The sequence below is a fragment of the Apodemus sylvaticus genome (assembly GCF_947179515.1).
Source record: "Apodemus sylvaticus chromosome 5 unlocalized genomic scaffold, mApoSyl1.1 SUPER_5_unloc_1, whole genome shotgun sequence".
Taxonomy (NCBI): Eukaryota; Metazoa; Chordata; class Mammalia; order Rodentia; family Muridae; genus Apodemus; species Apodemus sylvaticus.
The window spans coordinates 67,509-85,851 of record NW_026262993.1 but is presented as its reverse complement, the minus strand read 5'-3'; the positions used below and the strand labels follow the sequence as shown (position 1 = coordinate 85,851).

The 18,343-nt window shown below is 38.6% G+C and overlaps 1 protein-coding gene across 1 annotated transcript in view; it reads left to right on the top strand.

Annotated features, from left to right (window-relative positions):
- Window positions 1-18,343, top strand: part of LOC127676049 (ubiquitin-conjugating enzyme E2 pex4-like) — a 254,148-nt gene that overhangs the window by 168,410 nt on the left and 67,395 nt on the right. Inside the window, exon 3 of the mRNA XM_052171973.1 lies at window positions 620-820. The gene's annotated coding sequence lies outside the window, so the exon portion shown is untranslated. The remainder of the gene's footprint in view (window positions 1-619; window positions 821-18,343) is intronic.

Sequence of the window (18,343 nt, the reverse complement as noted above, 5' to 3'; positions counted from 1 at the left end):
AATATTTAAAAAGCCACTAAGCAAACTTTATGTTCTCCTCCAGATGAATCTTTACTTGCTTCCAGTTTAATTAAAAATATTTAAGTGTCATAGTTTTGCAAGTGTTAAAGAAAGGACTGGTGCTGGATATAACATGTTACAGCAGAAAGCATTGTTGGCGAAAATTCCCAGGGAGGAGCCCTGGCTTTCCCTGGCCTTGTGGGTGGTGATCGTGGCAGTACGTGGAGTATGCACCAGTGTGTGTGTCTATCTGTGTATCTGGAGGGGGGTTAGTACAGTGTCATTTGGTGCCTGACAGTGGAACAGTGCAGTTGACTCCTAGCTCTGCTGTCCAATGACATGCAGTGGCTGAGGGTTTGAAGCTGATGGTTGGGTCTCCAGTGCTGCCTGCGCACCTGACAGGCAGCTGTGAAACTGAGCAGAGGCAAGCTAGGGGAGTCACAATCTATGCATAAATGATAGGGATATCTGTGCAGAAGGTGCGAAGGAAGCTCTGACCCCCCCTCCCCCAGATCTCCCCCTTCCCGAATGAAATGCACAGTTCAGCCAGCTTCTTACCTACACTGTACTCCTGCTACTGGCTGCCAAGAAGCTCAAAAAATCCACCTTCACTTTTCAGTCAGAAGAGGCAGAAGTGGATGTGAGAGAAAGAGACACACAGAGAGACAGAGAGCCAAAGAGGGCAAGAGACTTGACTTTAAGAGACTCCTGTACTGACAACTCCATGCAGTTCGGAACCAGAACGACTGAGGCTGGACCAGGGTTCATGGGGACATGGCAAAATGCTGATACTAACCTCTTATTCAGAATGTCCCAACAGGTAAGTTACTTTTTCTTTCTTTTTTTTTTTAAAAGAAACCTCGAGTTGTTATGTGCCCTTTTCTTCCTGCTACTTTTATTTCTAAATGTTTTTGAAATTAAAAAAAAATATATATATATATATATATTGTCATTTCTGTGTTACTGGAATGTGCAGTGTTACTTCATGGCTTCCCCAAGGGCTCTTTAAGGAAAAGGGGGGAAAGGACATCGAAGTTAGAGAAAGCAAAGGCATTTGTTGCAAAGTTTCACCGTGTGCAGCCTGAGCCCTGCCTTAATTTATTTCTTTGTTTCCCGCGAAAAAGAGAAAAGGCCACTCAACAAATGTGTCTTTCTGACTGTGAAAGACTTGGTCAAAGTGTCTGCTGTCTCGAAGTAGGTCTTGCAACTGAACAGTCATAAAGCGCAGCGGGTTTGACTTCTGGTGTCTGGAGCAGCTGGACTCAGACCCGAGCGAGGCTGTGCAGGCTTCCCTGCTGGCCGGGTCAAGCCGAAGGGCGACAGGCTGCACTCAGGCTTGCTCTCTCGGCCTCCGTTTCGGCTCTCGGTGGCTCGGTGCCTTCACTCTCCCCCGTGCTCCCCTGACCCTGGTGCAGCCAGCTCGGCTTGTCACCTGCCCGCCGCCTGCTGCCCACCGCCCGCCGCCCGGCATGGTGCACTCACACTGGGCGCGGCCCCTGCTTTCTCCCAGAGCCCCTTCTCGCTCAGCTGCCGCCGGCAGCTCGGCTGCTGCCCTGCAGGGAGAGCTGCCTGGAGAGCGCCAGGGCAGCAGCGGAAGGATCATTAATCACCCACAGCGCTCGGTGATTTGCGCCCTGCGTGCCCGGCTCCTCTTGCACAATTGCAGGCTCTCAGGCTCCGCGGGGGAGCGAGGGTTAAGTGGAGGCAAAGGGGAAACAACCCAGAAACTTTCCTCTTTTCAGAAGCCTACCCTAAACCCATACAAAGCAAGAGTTAGTTTATCTTCCATGCCCCACTTTAAAATTTAGATATCACCAATCCGGGTTTTCCTTGAGTTGTGTGTATGTACATGCATGCTGTGAAAGGTTAGATTGCTTTAGGTTTTTCCCTCTAGTGAAAAAAGAGTTAATAAAACAGATAGAGATAATGATCAATTGATAAATGGCTATTGAACCACATAGATGTGTTAGATTGCTGCTTTGGCAAGAGCCCATTTCCAAGTAGATTTGCATCTAAGGAGACTTTAAGTGATGCAAAACATTTAGGACTAAAAGAAATAAAAGCAAATTACATAAAAATAGGTCAGAATTAGGAAAATAATTTAAATTCCTCATAGAGAAACTTGTATGACCAGCTCACTGTGGTGTTTTCTGTGTGTTTGCTTGTGTACCTGTATGAATGTATGTGGACTGTGAGCCTTGGTGCCTGTGAGAATAGACACAGGGAAGGCCTTTATGCTTGATGAACAGATTATGACACAGAACACTATGACAAAGGATGAAAATCACAAACTTAAAAAGTATTGTAAATCAACCATTTAGCTGTAGTTTGTTATTATTTTGTTTTTTTTTGTGTGGTTGTTGTTGTTTTGGTGTTGTTAGTGATGCTTAGCTTCCCATTTACTTTCAGAGTTACTAAATGTTTACCTTTTGTGCATTTTGGAAGTCATCTAAGAAGAGTATATGTTTACATGTGTAGATGTACTTTTCTTTCTCTTTCAAGATGCCATTTCAGAGTGTGTAGTCTTAAATTCAAAATCTGCCTAAATATGCACTGTGCTGTGCATGCCTAATGTTTTTGTTTTCCTTATGGGTAGTGGGTCAGCAGTGCTGGTTCAGTGTGAGTGGGACAGAGTGTGTGCATGGGGGATGGGGTGGGGGAGGGAATGATTCCTGAAATGCTCTCTTAAAAGTCAACAGTTTTGAAGAATAATAGTTTCAATATCCACATTAAGCCACCTTTTGCTAAAGATAAAAAGGTTTTTTTCTAATTTAATCAAATATGTACAATTCTCTATATATAATTGTTTAGGATAAAAGAGGCTTTTCTGCTTGATTATTTTAATCTGAGTAAAAATTTAGCTCATAGAGTGAATGAAATCTTTTAAGTACAGTTTTCCACAGTTTTCTATAGTAGAATACAAATTAATATTTCCTTGAATATCTTGGTAAGCATTGGACAAAACTGACTACTAGAGCCAGTAAAAGATGTTTAAAGACTGAGCTATAGAGAACTCACCACATATGATGTTAGCTACAGAAAAATGTATGCTTGGGAATCGGATGAACGCTGAAGTTGAAGAATCTAGGTCTGTGTCTTCTAAACGTAAGCTAGGCAGAGGCATGGGACAATCTGTATCTTGCATTTCCCCTGAACAAAGTTAGATTTCCTTAACTGTAAATCTTTCCTTTATCTAACATTAGCAAATGATTTGACTCAGACTCAGTGGAGTTAAGTCTGTTCCCCTTAAAGCTTTAAATGGGACTTCCTGACTTCATCTCTCTACCTTACACTATTTTCCCTAAAATCAAAGATTATTCCTCTAAAAATCAATATGATTTGTTGTTGTTATTGTTGTTTAGAAAAATAATATTTTCTTGTAGCAAGATACTTGAGAGGTGTAGCTGTTGACTTGTGTAGCTGTTGACTTTTGTAACTGAGAGTTCTGGATTCAGTTATGAGTTGATAATGTCCAAAACCATTTTCTCCTTTTCCTTATCTCTTAAAACCTCAAAGGTTATTTTTCTCAGGATACTCTCTTAAGGTGTTGTTAAAAAGACAGATGGGGGTGGTAGGAGAAAGGAGCTTGCTTTTGGAAGGTTGTTTTGTTTTTTTTAATCATACTTTGAAAGCTGTTTTTTCTACATAATTTGTACGTTTGTGTATTTGAGACAGTAGCAAATAAAATCCTTATAGCTTCCTCTAAGAGCAGGTATAGTTCGATCTAATTGAAATCTTTTTAAGAAATGACACTGTGCAGATAATGGTGATAGTGTACTTTTCCCATATTACCAGAGGTGTTTATACCTTTTATTATTGCTCAGGTATACTTAACCTGTTTCAAATAAAATGCAGATCCCTTAATAAGGTCTCTTTTCAGAGTAGAGTGAGATACCAAGTTAGAATTATAAATGACGCCTTGCATCATTATGGAGTAATTTAGGATTCACCCAATGATGTAACAAAACTAACAACATAATTTCATTGTGAAACTGTGTCTTATTAAAGAACAACTGTCTGACATTCTTTTACAGTTGCTTTATTTAACTTCATGCAAATATTATTAGTAGTGACATTTTTCTGTTGTGTATTAGATTCTCTCATTAGCACGATGTGTTAGTTATCACCAGAGAAATCATTTCCTAGATAGGTGAGGGACAAAATCGAGAAAGCTAAAAATTATATCAGTGATTTACATTACTACCAGACCGTCTGCTCACCAGAGATATGACAGAGTAAACTTTTTGACTAGTATAAAACCTAGCACTTCTGAGAAATGATTAAAAGATTTATAAGAAATATATAATAATATTTTTGGAAATCATTTACAAGAGTGCTCAATACAAATTTTTCTTCCAGTAGTCTTTTAGTATTTTCAATTCATGAGGACAAACACAGTTCCAGTCATAGGATTTGTAGTCAAAATGGAAATGATGTGTGTTTTCTTTTCTGGTTTCTAACCCTCCCAAAAAAATTTAAACATCTCTAACAATTTTAAAGATTCATATATAGTATTTCTTGTTTGTCACGTATCTAAAATATGTGCTGTGGGTGGCTTGGTTGTTCTTTGAAGTTCATGCAATATATTTTTATTCTAAAGCTTCTCCTCAAAACTGGACACATCCCTTTGACATAGGATGAATAGTCTTATTTAATCAGAGCTACGAATAAGGCAGTTGATAGTTAATGGCCTTTGAAAATGACTTCCATTGTGAGGCAGCATCCATTTCTAGGTTTCCCTCTCTATTTTTTCTCTCTTCCTTTTTAGTATTTCCTTCTTATAGTTGGTGTATTTGGGTAATCACAGCTTACTTAAAAAGGATTAACTTGACAAAACTTACCTTTATGTTAAAATAGGTGTTTATATTTGGTGGCAAATAGTTTTAGCTTGTTGAATTAGCATGCTGCCACCTCTCAGTTCCTCTAACTTGAGAGATGATGTGCTTTATTTTGAACTGTTAATGATAGGTACATATTGAAATTAAAATGTAAGCCTTGACATTCACTTTAATACTGTAGCACACAAGTAGGAATATTTGGATAATTGTCATAGCAGTATTGGATTAGAAATCGTGGTAAAGAGGTGAGTCCCTGTGTGTCAGCCTTTACTTCCAACTTGGTGTGAACATGCAGGCCTCACTAACAGCTCTGCATACTGTATAATGAAATGGGAATGGCGTAGGCCTTGTATGTATGATATTCCACGTGTGAGTTATTGTAATGAAACATGCACAAATAGATCCTCAGATGTGTATACACGCGAATAAACTCATTCACCAATTTAAAGCTTATTTCTAACACGTAGCACTTCAAATGAATTTAAGCATAGTTGGGGATCATTTTGAAATTACTTCTTTCAATATCTCTGTTATCTGTAACCAAGTAGCTTTATGGAAATTGATTAATGTAACAGGACAGACTTAGGCTTCCACCACAACATAGCGTCCTACGCCTATGTCAGGGATAAGCGCCATGACGATTCTTCCCTTACTAATTAGATGCTGAGTAAGACATCTCTGGGAAGTTGGGACAAACATGAATGGGTCACAGCCAAGGCAGGATTGCAAGGATTCCAGTGATAGTGAAAGCATTCAAGTTTGCCAGGTCGCTGTGACACAGGAGCTGATTCCAAAGGAACAGCCCGTTACAGATAGTGAGATGGCGTCACATACTTCAGTGAAAAACAAAACCCTAGGGTTTCTTCTTTTCCAACTTACACATTGCACACACTTATTTAAAGGAAGACACAATGGACATGGCTCTGGTCAGTCTTCAGTTAGCATGTAGGTAATGCCTGTCCATAGCTAACTTGGTAATGTGGACGAGAATATATATAAAGTATAAGGAGAGGAAATTGGAGCTTGCCTTTGCCTTTACCCTGTATTCATAAGTGAACTATGGTGGATAAATTGTTTTAGGTGTGAACTCCTTTCCCCCAGAGTATATAGAGAGAACTCTGTGCAGTAAGGAAAACTGAATTGGTGAATCATGGGAATACCTTTTTCAGTGAAACCCATTTTCTCTAGAACTCACTGTTCTTTGTTATTGAAGGAACATTGGATATAACTGTCCCAGGAGTTCTTTCCTTTGGAAGGTTTGGCATCTAATGTGATGTGTGTGGAAGCATGGGCTTTGTTCCATGTGCAGACATGCTCATGCCTTTCATGACACATGTTTGCTGGTGACTAACCACGGTTCTCCAGGCTTTGGCCAGAAGAATGTTTGGGGTCGTAGGAAATGATTGATGTCACACACATCTGCCAGAGCTGATGCCATTCTTATTTGCAGAAGAGCAGCTGGTGTCCACATTTTGCGTGGTTCCCCTCATCCACTGAAGCACCTGGGATTAGAGGCAAGAGGAGTCAAATACCCTTTGGAGGAACTTTGACTTCTAATAAGCTTAAGAGAAGTAAAGAAAGAGGGGCAGAGCAGGAACAGCAGCCTTTAGGTTCTGTTGTATAAACAAAACAAAAAGCAGGAGTATCTTAGAAGACAAACTGATAAAGAATACAGAGGGAAACAGGATGGAAAAAATTATCCTGGGAAAAAGAAAGACTATGTGCTATGACATCACTAAGATGGTGTGGGAGCTGTGACTGCGGCCCACAGTTCCCCCTGAGCCTTTCCTGTACCATGTCTCCCTCCCTGGGCTTAAAAGGAAGTTTAGAGAATAGGAAAAAAAAAGTATTGATTGTTTTTTCAATTTGTACCTTCCCTGTCGGAAACCTCACACATTTCATAGTGTACGCTTGCTCCACCTTCCAGTGTAACACTTATGACTGGACTTGGCATGGGTGAGGGCAGAGTTCTGGGTCCTCTCGATGGGACACAGCGCACAGCGTTTTGTGCCATGGTGTGTGGGGATGAGAGAGCGTTGTCTCCTTCTGCAGTCAGAGCCCTCCTTAATGGGAGTACTACAGGGAAACAATGCCTCACTCAAACCAGGGCGTTCAGAAATCAAATTCTCCGCTTATTAATCATCATTCTAATTAAGAAAAAGAATTGATCCTTTAACAACAATATAATATCCTTTTGTTTTCCTTTAATTAAGTCCATCAGTTTTTCATTTCTCTCTATAAAGGAAGAATAATGTTAAATTGTAGGAAGTTACTTATTGAAACCACTGATGCGATTCCCTGGAGCACCTCTGACATCTTATTTATCCATCCTTAGGAACTGTAATGCTACTTTGCTGCTACATTTAGTGTTTGGGTCAGAGAAGGGTGTTGAGTTATGACTCCTGTGCCTGTTTGGCTGATAGACATTTACCTAATAGCCTTAGTACAAGGTTAGTTTGTTCTTATTCCCCGATTCCTCTTTCTTAAACTTCATTTCTCTCTTCTACCTTCACTTCTCTCATTATACAACTGCTTCCTTAGTTTTACTGCCTCTCTTTTGCCTAATGCAAAGGAATTAAAATGTGCTTGAAAGTAACAACTATTGAATCAGGTATCCTTTTGCCAATCTGTCATTTTGATAAGTTCAGGAATGTGGTGCTATCCTCACATACAAACATGTCGGTGACAGGACTATCCTTGTTTTACTGCAAGCCTGTCACCCTGGCTACTAAAGAATCCTCAGACTTCAGTGGTTGGCTTACCAACTGCAGTCTTCAGTTTGGTATTTAGTGCCAAGAAGGAAAGTGATCATTTCACATCCATTGATTGGTTCTCGATTCCAGGCTGCACTGTAAATGTATGTATATAATAACTAATTTGATTCTTATGATAGTCTAATGGAATCAGGAAGTGTTCTATCTTGATTCTCCAGATCTAGAAAACTAGCTTTTAACTTGGCAGTGTCTTCATGGAAAGTTACTCAGTAGCAATATTCAGTACCAGTTCCCTAAAGAAACAAAGTTATTAAGGAGTGCTATGCTTTTTGTTCCAGGAGAATGCTTTCTATAAGTCTTCAAAAATTACCTACCATGAACATAAGACAGTAGTATTTTCTAGACTATCAAATTTGTTTTTACCCATTAAAACACAAACTTTTCTTGTAAACTGGTCAAACTTCAACCTAAAATTTATGAATGCTTCAGTTTTCCCCAAATTGTTATTTTTTTCCTAAATACATTGTGTTTTTTAAAAAGTTTAAAAGATTTAATGTTAATTCATAAAAAGGAATCATCTTCCACATATGTTCATTTACTTTTAATATTTAATATCATGAAACTGAATTGGTATTATTTTTGTAAAATTTCTTTACATTATTGTTTGATGTGTGTGATGATAACCATTGACTGCTGTTCCTCCCGACTCCTCTAATCTCATGGCTCACAAATGCTTTCTACATAAAAGCTGGTGTCTATCTACATATTCTTTGAACAATATGTCATATGTTTTGAACAGTTTGATATTCACATAATATTTTTTAATATTTAAATTATATGAGCAGGGTAGAGTAATGAATTACTGAAAGAGTAGCTATCAGTATATATATGGTTGTGAAAATATGTCATTCCTTACAAAGATGTATGGCTCAAATTTAAAGCCACTAAGTGTAAGGGAAAGAAATGCATGTGCCTTTTTGTCCGTTGTCATGGCCCTTAGAATACTGACATCACAATGGTTCTTCATCCTGACTGCTACAGAATCCTCGGACTTCAGTAGGTTGACTACCAACCTTAGTCACCAGTTTGCTATTCAGGACTAGAAAGACAAAATTCGAGTTTATTCAAAGGTTCTCCCTTCCAGGCTCCACCAAAAAGGTATTTTTTTTATAAGTAATTTGTTTCTCATGATAGCTTAATCATATCAGGAAATGTTCTCTCTTTATTCCTCTAGATCATATGAACTAACTCTCAACTCAGTAGTGGTTTCTTGAAAAGGTAGACATTCAAGCCATATTCGGTACCAATCTTCTGTAGAAACAACATTATTATATGAAGGGAGGTATGCTTTAAGCATACAGGAGAACAATTTCTGTAAATCTTACCAAAAAAAAGTGTCCAGGTTATGCTTGAGCATTGTTTTATATGCAACCCAATTGTTTTAACCACCATGACTACAAATATTTTTAAAAAGAATTGGTCATTCTTTTTTGTAGACCCTAAACCTTAGAACTCCCCGGTTTTCTTCAAATTGTTATAGTTACAACACATATTGTGTTCTTTGGAATATATTTTGAATATTTGAACATTAATTCTAATTAGACAGGAACTACTTTCCAGACATGTTAATTTCCTTTCAGTTTGTCCATCACAAAATTTCGTTGCTATTATTTTGTAACATATCTTCACATTAGTGTTTGAAGTATGCGATGACAACCATTGGCTGCTGTTCCTCCTGACTTTGAATCTCATGGGTCTCATAGGCTTTCCACATAAATGCTGGTGTCTCTCTACATATTCTTTGAAAGACGTCATATGTTTTGGCGAGAATTATAGTCACTAAATATATAATTTTAATATTTGTATTGTATGAGCAGGGTAGAGAAAAGAAATCACCAAAAAGTATGAGTCACTGCATGTGTGTGTGTGTGTAACCAGTGAGAATCACATCAAGTCTGTCTTCTACATACAGGATTTAAGACTTATCAAAATGTACAGTATTGTCCTGGACCTGGGGTTCATGAGTTCACTGTCCCTGCTCTTTGTGTGTTTATTAGCACAGAGATGTAACAGCCCACACAAAAACATTTTTCTCTTATTATGACCTTAACATTTGCCAAAAGTGCCCCATACTGAAATTCCTTTTTAGTATCTTTTTTCCCCTTAGACCAAAGCCAGATGTGTACCCAGACACAAAGCCTCTGTGTATAGCAAGCTGTTTTAAATATTGTGACTCGGCAATGTGCTGTCTTTTCTCTGCTTGAGCCAAGGATCTCTGCTCAGTGTCTGTGGGTTACCAAGCTCCTTCTTTATTGTATGTCTTGTCAGCTATCCCTATTCATTTAACCTTTCATTAGCGTCTGTGCAGCTTCCCTGTCTGCAAAGGCAAGGAGAACCCGAAAGGCCCCACTGTCACAGTTATTAGATTTCTCCGTTACATCCCAGCAACCACAAAGAAGCAAGAGTGGAGACTATTGTCGTGCATGCTGCTGTCCTGGGGTGCAGCTCTTCTGTGCATGTCAAGGACATGTGCCACATGTTGATATGCATCCCAGGAATAAATGCGCAACATGGGGGATAGGCTGACAGAGGCAGCAATGAGCTTTGTAGGAGTTATTGCGAAGACCAACAGTTAGTGAAGGAATTTTGCTTAACCAGCCAAGGAAATAGACGGAGTTGAGAGTTGCCAAGATCTGCCTTGTGGAGCTTGTCAGTCCCATTGTTTTCATCTAAACTTCATTTGAGGGAAAATTGAATACCTTCGACAGGAATGAAAGTCTTCTTTTCTCCTTTAACCTCGGAGGGGAAAATGTTATTTCTGATGACTGTTATGGTGCATTACAACTATTTTTGTATGGACTAAAGATATGTGAATGATTATGTTACTTACGTCTCATAATTTTTACAATTTCACTGCAAAATCGTGAAAAATGTTTTAACAGGGATTTGTATGTTTTATAAATCTGGTTTTAAAATGGAGCACGTGAATCTCCTTGTGCTCCTGCTTTGCTGTGGCTGCCATAGCACAGTGTGGCTATCACCTGGTTTTTATACATGTGTTTTCATGCTTGCTGTAATATGGAGGAGAAGAGGAATGATTACAGGTCTCTTTCACATAATAATAAAGACAAATACTTGGATATGTAGAGTGGAAAAGATTTCATTTTAAACATCATAATGAACTCTCAGAGCTGGAAGAGAGCTCAGTTGGTAGAGCGCCTCCCACAGGAGCATGAAGACCTTGCTCCCCAACATGTATAATGGGCCAGCCAGCATGGCACCTTTCACTGCTGTTCTCAGGGCTGGGAAGGCAGTGACAGGCAGGTCCCTGGGGTTCACTAGCCACCCAGCTCAGCCTCATTGTTGAGGAGAAGGCAGGGAATCACCATGAATGCCATTGGTTCTGGTGTCTAATCTTGACCCACTCAGTGTTTGGGGATGTCTGCCTTGGAAAGCAGAGTTTTAAGTGAGCATACACTATAATGGCTTCAGTTATGGCGTTTCTGTGCATATGCTTCCTTCTCCTTGTGGCACTGCCTGCTCATTCCTATTAGCCAAACAACCAGTTTGGTAATCTCTATGGCTGCCTCCCCACAACTGCTTGGTGATATAAGTCCTAGTGGTTTCGTTTTAACTGCTTTATTGTGAGATACCTCACATACCACCATGTAATCACCCTTTAAAATGTACATTAATAATACCCCATTATATGGATACACGGTTTCTTTTAGCATCATCAATTTATGGATTTTTTACTATTATGCATAATGCTGCTGAGAACTTTATTTGGGAGAGGGTCAGATGTTTTTATTTCTCTTGGATGTATACCTTTAAGAAGAATTGTTGGATCATGTGGCCTTCTTTTTGTCCATTTGAGTTGTCTTCAGAAAAACAAACCAAAACCAAAAACCAAAAAAACCTCTTGTGGTCTTAAAAAATACATATGTGGTAAAAGGGTTTTTTTTGTTTTTTTTGTTTTTTGTTTTGCTCGCTCTCTCTCTTTCTTTCTTTTACATTAATAAAAAGCTGTTACTGGGTGGTGGTAAGGCAGAAGCAGACAGATTTCTGAGTTCAAGGACAGCCTGCTTTACAGGGCAAGTTCTAGGACAGACTGGGATACACAGAGAAACCCTATCTTGAAAAACAAAAAATTAGGAAAGGAAAATCATATGCTTAGGTTATTTAGATATATGGTTAGGAATGAACTCAATTTGTGAAAGTGTGAAAAAGGAAAAGGACTCATGTAGTATGCACTTTATATTGCAAAAAAATTCCTTTTCTAGTGGCATTCACTCACATACACATACACACACACACACACACACACACAGACACTAATTGATTTAAGAAATTAAGAAAATATGGTGGTGATGGCGCACACCTTTAATCCCAGCACTTGGAAGGCAGAGGCAGGTGGATTTCTGAGTTCGAGGCCAGCCTGGTCTACAGAGTGAGTGCCAAGACAGAGAAACTCTGTCTTGAAAAGAACCGAGCCCCCCCCAAAAAAAAGAAAATATTTCTTGATTGGGTTTCTTGTTATATTTGTTCTTTCTTATTAATTCCTCACATTAACAAATCTAATTTACTTTTGAATAGTGACTTGGCCCCGTCTTAAAGCATTACTGTTATTTTAGAAACCCAGTGGAGTTTTAACATTTGTTTTCCCTAGTTTTTTTTTAAATACTAATAATCATTTTCCACCCCCCAGAGGTAGCTACTCTAGCAACAAAAGGCTATCTGTTGCAGTTGAAGAGAAATTTACTAGTGGGATCCCCCTCCCCACCTGCAAAAATAAAAGTTTGAAAAACAGTAGTAAAATTATCTCTTTTTCCTATGTAGGCCAAGAGGGCTTGCCCTGGTTATAGTCTCAATATTTTAAGTCATAGGATCATGTAAAATTTTGACTTGCTAGCATTAAACTTCTGATATATAAAATGAAAGCTTTAGATTTAATTCCAAATTTACCAAATAATTTGAGTGCATACTTCCCAGAATAGCAACATAAAGTAAGTCAAAGAATGAACAGCATAAAATTCTTGCTAGCATAAGAGAGATAATGAGCTAGACAATTAAGTTAGAAATTCTTTTTTTTTAAGATTTATTTATTATTATATGTAAGTACACTAGCTGTTTTCAAACACTCCAGAAGAGGGCGTCAGATCTTATTACGGGTGGTTGTGAGTCACCATGTGGTTGCTGGGATTTGAACTCAGGACCTTTGGAAGAGCAGTCAGTGCTCTTAACCACTGAGCCATCTCTCCAGCCCTAAGTTAGGAATTCTAACCTATTAGTGATGAGTGAGAAGATTGGTGATGTGGATGGGTTGGGGGTAGCATGTTGATTGTCTGAGGGACTAGCTTTCTAGGTGGAGAGAAGAACCAGCACAGAAGCTCTGAAGTGGGCAGAGGGACTTACATTGCCTGGGGCACATGGGGTCTTGGTATTAGTGGGGTGAATGTTGGCTTTTACTCTCTCTCTCTCTCTCTCTCTCTCTCTCTCTCTCTCTCTCTCTCTCTCTCTCTCTCTCTCTCTCCTCTTGAGGCTAAATGGTTCAATAAGGAAGCAAGTAGTAGATACAAAGAACTTAAATCTTTGTGCACTAGTTTTTTAAGAGTCACAGGAACTGATGGAGGATAGGAAAAGAGTGAGGAAAACAAAACAAAATCAAATTTGGTTGGTCTGTAAGACAAGCAAAGGAAGTTTCACGTAGAGGTCAGGTAAGGTAGGGATGAGGTTGCCACTGGAGATGAATGTTACTTTGAGGGTGGCAGTTTAAGTGAAGTGGGCCAAAGCTTGGTCTGAGCTTGGGAGAATGAAAGGAAAATGAGTATAGGAAATGAAAACAACTGTTTAAATTGTACCTCAAAGGGCAAAAGGAAGCACCTGAAGTTAGGGTGTTTCATTTTTGTTTTGGTAAAATTGCAGAATTGTTAGCATATTTAATATTGAGATTGAATTTAGTGGAGAAGGAATGGTTGACACAGGAGGGAACTGGAAGTGTTTTTGTTGTTGTTGTTGTTGTTTTGAGAAAATTTAAGATGGGATTCTAATCACTGCCTGTGTTGAAAGCTTTATTTAGCTATGATCAGTTTAAGTATGATCAGTTCATCTGAAACAGAAAGATGGTGGTGTAGTTAGTATATGAGACTCAGGAAGATTAAATGTGTAGAATGTGGAAACCGTTTAGGACAAGAATAGAGACTTTTCATGAGAATTAGTCAATATTTGCTTTTCCCCCAAGATTTATTTTTATGGGGCTAGGGAGATGACTAAATAATTAAGAGGGCTTGCTTCTTTTGCACTCCAGCACTAGGGCCAGGCAGTTCAGAACTGTCTGTAACTCAGTCCTAAGCGATCTGGCACCTTCCTCTCTCCTCCTTGGATACCTGCATATACATGTCTTGGTCATGTACATAAATAAGAATAATACAAATACATTTTAAAATATTTATATGTTTGTGTGTTTGCCCATCCACAGGGGTCAGAATAAGGCACTTGCTGCTCTTTACTGCTGAGCCATTCTTCCTCTTTGTTAATATTTGTAAAGTCATTATTGAACACAAGAATTAATTACTTAGTGATTTCTTCAGTTACTACAGCTATCACTTGGAGAGATAACTGTAAAGAATTGGTTTTTAAATTGTGCAAGTTTTTTATGTATTGCTTGTGAAGTTACAATGTGATTCCTATAGCTAGTTTATTTTACTCACCCTTGTAATACTCCAGAAATACTGGGTATTCATTCAAGTTAGGTAAATGAGTTCAAAACTTGTAGATAAGTCATCTTTTCTTTCCCAAGGTGTTAGCCTCCACAGGTTCCACCTACCTAGACTATTAAAGCATATCCCAGAAAGACAAAGAGTTTTATAGTTTTAATCTGAAACAGATGATTTTTAAGGCCTTAAAGGATGTTTAGTGTTCAATATCTAGATAAAGGTTCTTATAGTGAAATTGTAACTGTGTAATAGAAAGTTGAATTCTTTATCAGTATTGAATAGAAAGAAGTAGTAGAGAAATTACAAATAAGTTGAGTTAATTATAAGCCGGGCGGTGTGGTGCACGCCTGTAATCCCAGCACTCTGGGAGGCAGAGGCAGGTGGATTTCTGAGTTCGAGGCCAGCCTGGTCTACAGAGTGAGTTCCAGGACAGTCAGGGCTATACAGAGAAACCCTGTCTCAAAAACCCCAAGTCCAAAAACAAAAACAATACCACCACCAACAAAAAAGTTGTAATTATAGTTGTAGGATTGATTGTAAAGCTGGAGCAGGTCACATACGTTTTGTAGAGTTGGAAACAGGAAATACTTGGGAAGTCTATCTAGAGTCTCCCTGACTTTGAATATGTGCACTCATTCCTATTTTAAACTAGGATACGGAAAATTAGGGACTGGATACTTGGCTCAGCAGTTATGAGTGCTTACTATTTCAGAGGACTGGAATTCAGTTTGCCAACACCCACATGAGATGGCCTGTAAGTCTAGATTGAGGGGATTTGATGGTTTCTTCTAGACTCTCTGGGGACTTGCACTTATACCTCTCACTCCATTCCCATAATTAAACATCATAAAAATAAGTTTTTTTAAGAGACTGGAGAGATGGCTCAGTTGTTCAGAGCACTGGCTGTTCTTCCAGATGACTTAGCCTCATTCTCAGTACCACCTACATACAGGATAGCTCACAATTGTCTGTAAGTCTGGTCCCAAGGGATCTGACACCCTTTTCTGGGCTCCTCTGGTACCAGATAAGCATGTGTTATTCCGACATACATGCAGGCAAAACACTCTTACACATAAAAATTTTAAATGTCTTTTTTAAAACATGTAGAAAGTTAAACTCAGTATCAGTTTAGTGTATAAGCTCAGGACATATTTTAGAGAGATAGTGGTTAAAGGAGAATCAGATAGATCTTAGTGAGGTTTCTGTTGGGTTATTGGGAAAGAAGTGATAGGTCTAAGGTAGATTTGTAAAGAAGATCTAGGGTCAAAACCTCTTTAAAGAACACAGAGAATAGCCGGGCAGTGGTGGCGCATGCTTATAATCCCAGCACTCCGGGAGGCAGAGGCAGGCGGATTTCTGAGTTCAAGGCCAGCCTGGTCTACAAAGTGAGTTCCAGGACAGCCAGGGCTATACAGAGAAACCCTGTCTCAAAAAAACCAAATCCAAAAACAAACAAACAAACAAAAAAAACCAAAAAATAAAAAAAACAAAACAAACAAACAAACAAACAAAAAAAACCACAGAGAGGTTGGAAACTTAAAGAGGACAATTAGAGAAGAATTGGATTTGAATCAAAGGCCAATAACTTAAAAGTAGTTAAAGATATGTGAAATGCTATTTGAGGGACCAATGGATCAGTAGATAAAGGCACTTACTTGTCACCAAGCCTTATAGAGTTTAAAGCATAGCTTGTTCGAACCTTCATGGTAGAAGGAGGGAACTAACTTCCACAAGTTGTCCTCTGACCTCTACACACTCAAAGTTGCATGTTCACAGGTGGACACAAGTAAACATAAATAATTTAAGCAAACAATCTTTAGTAAAATATAGTATTTTAAGTATACCCACAGAACTAAATTATTTTAATGAATTAATGCTTTCCAAAATACTTCATTTGTTAATAAAATAGTCAACATTTGAAAAACAGTATTTATTGTAAATGAGTTAAATGGATCCTGTAGTCTACAAAAACATTGATATAAGGGAAGGGCTGTAAGGAAGACAAAAAATTACAATGCCAATATTAATGAGGAGACTACATTTGTAGGCAATATTTCAGTTAACAGTGTGCTCTTTTAGATAGGAAAGAGTAGTATCTGTCTGTACAGGATATAAATAGTTCAAGTTAAAATTAAATACAAATAAAGGAAAATTTTCAAAGCAGCGTATATATCTCAATCCCCCAATGAGTTCTTACAAGTTTGTAAGTTAACCAGCACTTGAAAGGCAGAAGGAAATGGTCTACATTTCAAGGTTCAAGCTAGCCAGGAGTGTTCAGTAACATTGTCTCAAAAAAATTTTATGGTTTATGTAAAGGAAAAGGGGAAAGTGAAGCACAAACATATATAAAATGTACTTTAATAAAATTATGGAAGAGAACATGCTTGAAAAGCTCAGGAACATAGACTGTAAAAAGTTTAAGTATAGAAGGAAATACTGTGAATAAAAATTTTATTAAAGAATTGTAGGAACTATAGCATTAATGTTTCTCTGTTCTATTTCTTGACTGTGGTAGACACTGTGTGTATGACCAGTTGCCTTAGATTCTTGCCACTGTGTCTTCCTCACCTTAGATTCTTGCCACTGACTTTTTTTTTTAATCTTAATGGATGTTATGTCTTCAAACTGTGTGAATCAAAGCAAGTATTTTCCTCAAAAAAATTGCAGTATCAAACCAAACTTTAAGACAGTCCTTAAAGAAAGAAAGTTTTAAAATAATTTTTTTAAAAACTTAATCAGCACAAGGACCAAATAGCAAAGTGAAAATGTACCACAGGCATGAAGAGGTTTTTTTCTTTCTTTTTCTTTTTCTTTCTCTTTCTTTTTCTTTTGTTCTCTTCCCTCCCTCCCTCCCTCCCTCCTTACCCCCCTCTCTTTCTTATGATGCGAGGGGACAGGTTCTCACCATGTAGCCCTCACTTAGCTGAAACTTTCTGTGCAGACCAGGTTGGTCTAGATTTTTACAAATAGCTAGCTGCCTGTCTTTGCTGTGCTACAATTAAAGATGTGTGCTACCCAGCCCAACAAACCTCTTCTTTTGCCTAGGCTATCTGGCCAGCTTGCTTCTTGGACCCATCTGTCTCTACTCCACACTCAGGTTTCAGATACATTTGGCTCTTGCCTGGCTTTTTTGTTGGTGTTGGGGACTTAAACATCGGTTCTCATGTTTGCGCATCAGATGCTCTTACACACTGTTTACCTATTCTCACAGAATTTTTAAAGAGGGGTGTGTGTGTGTGTCTGTCATTGTATGCCTGTGTCAGTTTTCTGTTGCTGTGAAGAAATACCATTACCATGGCAACTCTTTATAAAAAAAAAAGCATTTAATTGGAGCTTGTTTAGTCTATTGTCATGTTGGGATGCATGATTGCAGGCAGGCATGTAGACATAGTGTTAAGAGTTGTTGAGAGTTCTACATGTGGATTGGCAGGCAGCAGAAAGAGAAAAACACTGAGTTTTGTTTGAGCATTTGAAACTTCAAAGCCAAACCCCTAGTGACACACTCCTCTAACGAGACCACACTTATTCCAAAAAGGCCTTGGACTTAGAGCTCATGTTTTTTTGGCCAGGGTGTAAGTCAGTAAGCTTCAGTGATTCTTTTGAAGCTGGGGTAAGTTACATGTGTGTGCAGGATACCTGGCTTGTTATGTGGGTAACTATGATCTGAACTTCTAGCTCTCATGATTCAGTAAACACTCCACCCTTACAATATCAAACTGATGGGGAAATAAGTTGATATTTGTATTTTCTATTTATCAATATATGAAATAGGGTCTCATATAGCTCAGACTGACTTTCAACCGACTATGTAGCTAATGATGAACTTTAACTTAAAAAAAAAAAACACTTATTTTTTTGAGACAGGATTTCTCTGAGTTGTTCTGGCTGTCCTGGAATTTACTCAAGACCAGGCTGGCTTCTGACTCAGAGATCTACCTGTCTCTTCCTCCTGAGTGCTGGGATCAAGGGTGTGTACCACCTCACCTAGATTTTTCCCCCTGAATGTATGCCTGTGTGAGAGTGTCAGATTCTCTGGAAACTGGAACTACAGACAACCGTGTGGGTGCTGGGAATT